Below are 2,634 nucleotides of genomic sequence, written 5' to 3'. Positions count from 1 at the left end.
TGTTTAAACAGTTCAAGAGTTAAAACAGTACAGGTCAGAGAGAATCGTCAGCCTCACTCCTGTCAATAACAAGTCCATTTTTTCCCACTCTCACTTTTAAAGAATGGCAGCCTGGAAAACTCCATTATCCACTACGCTGCCACATTTACAGGAATCTAAGGGATGGGGGTCGGACATCTCACCCCTCATGTCTACATCTAACGAAGGTCATGAATATTGGCCAATCAGAGGCAGAGTAGGGTGGCTTTTGCCTTTTCCATAGCAGGATTTTTAATTGACCTGAGTAAGCAATACAATTTCACAATTGTATTATTATCATGATAATGAAGAAAAGATTCTTAAGTACAGCACTTAAAGAGAAGTAATATCCAGTAGCCATGTTTTCTTCAATCCGTGAAATGTGTTTATAGTATGTGCTTCCTGTTTGTTGAGTAAAATTGTATGCCATCCCTTTGTAAAGGATTATTTTTAGCGTGTGCAGTAGGTGTGTACAGTGATTTGACCGTGTGAAATGACTGAAGAACTGTTTCCTCGTCCCATTGTTTTATGTTTATGTTGTGGGTTTTTCTCCCGAGCTTCTCGGTGGGAAGGAAACCTGCACAATCAGCCAGCTAATTTGCTTCTTGTCAGTGTGTTTTTCTTTGAGCATGCATCTTTACAGTGTGTTCCCAAAGTGCAAATATCAGAGCACCCAAAGTCTGAATCAGACTCATTCTAGGTCATTTCCTTGTCCATGCATTCTGTCAAATGTACGCTTTCATAGGATGTGTAGTTGAGAACACACTGGTATTTTCAAATGTGAATCATAATGAACAGCAGTCTCTTTTATGTGCAGTACATTATGCACTAAAAAGAGTTTGTTTGAATAGTTTATTGCCCCATATTCATGTTAGGGCATTCAAAGGCTACCAACTTAGCATAGGATACTGTTTTTTTTTTTTTTTCACTTTTAACTTTCAACCTAACCTTTCAAAACAGTTAAAAGTCTCAGTTACCAGCTGAATTGTCCTTCATCCATCATCATTGACCTTCAAACTTTAGCCACTTATCCTGCTATGGGTCACGGGGGTGGAGCCAATCCCAGCTGACATTGAGGGAAAGGTTGACCTGCACAGGTCGCCTGACTAGAGACAGACAAACATTCACGCTCAGGTTCACCTACGGCCAATTTAGGTCATGTCCACACAGAAACGTTTTTTGTGTGTAAATGCAGAAGTCTTGCGTGTTTGGGCCGGCCGTCCCAACAGATCCGAACTTTTTGGTGCCTGGAAACATACTTTCTTGAAACCAGATCCCAGGGTGAAAAAGTAAAAAACACCGCCTTTGTGTTTCATGTTCGTGTTCGTGTAGACGGCAAATACACATACAATGATGTCATCACCCCGGCCTTGATCCTATAGCCTTTGACTTCTTATCCCTGTGACATCTCATAACAACAACAGTAGCGGCCACTTGTGATCATGCTGCAGCAGATATTGAGCCTATCTGGGTTACTTTGCCACTACGCTGAGCTAAAAAGGTTTTGGTTTCTTCTTCTACTATCTATGTTTGTATACAGCGCAAGCTTTATGTGCATGCTCCGTCTCTTCTTCTCTGTTTTTGGTGTATTTTTGTAGCAGATGTCTGAGTCGTTTACAATGGATTCGTTTGGACGCAGATTTCCTTGAAACAACGCCAAGGAAAACCAGGGGTAAATGATGGTTTTGTTACATGTGGATGTGGCCTTATCCACACAGAAGGAACCCGAATCCAAATTCAAACCTTGCTGTGAGGCGAGACAACTACACCACTGTGAATAGACATATTTGTGAAAACGCTAGAGGGCAGGTTACCATACAGTCATTCATGCATGAATGACAAACAGCCACAAGGCAAGATGCCTTGCTGATTTAACAGCTGAGGATTCTGTGATTTATTGCACTGTGGAGGTCCAAACCACAAAACCTGTTTGTTCACCGTGCAAACCCAAAATCCTGTAAAAGATGCCACTTTATGAGATAAGATAAGATGACAATGTTGAAATAGTAGGCTTTGCCGGTGGACTTTTGGAGATTATGATTTTTTGCTGCAGGAGAAGTGAAACCACTCGAATACTTTGCAGATAGAAATTGTTACGCTTGTTTGTGCAAAAGAAACCTGTTTTTTTGTTTGTTTCTTGGCTCTGCCTTTGTGCAACTGTAACAGAGTTTTGGTGAGCAGACAACTGTTACACAACCATTCAGCATAATCCCACGGCCATGTACTGAGGGCTTTTTAACATGACAATAAGGAAGGCCCCACACCTTTTTAGGTGGTACTATCCAGTATGTATAGTATCCTTAGGGCACACTCCCACTCCACCAACCGTACCGCACCCAGGCACGATTGTGCCTAAAGTCTGGATTGTTTGGCCAGTGTGAGCGCTCCGTTTCGTACTTAAGAACAATACGCTTCCTCGGCCCCGGCATTTTTGGAAGAGGTGGATTTGAGTCCGGTATGGTTCATGGACGCAATGTTGACATGACGTAGGCTTGAATCGATAGGCCGCCCCACTCATTATCGTGTTTAACTCGGATCTCCCCCCTCTATCGAGACGATTTATGACTGAAAATACTGTTGATGAGTGTGTAGGACCCAGCGGCATTCTGGGTCAGG

Source organism: Eutrigla gurnardus (genome assembly GCF_963514095.1).
Source record: "Eutrigla gurnardus genome assembly, chromosome: 7".
NCBI classification, from domain to species: domain Eukaryota; kingdom Metazoa; phylum Chordata; class Actinopteri; order Perciformes; family Triglidae; genus Eutrigla; species Eutrigla gurnardus.
This window is presented reverse-complemented; position numbering follows the sequence as displayed.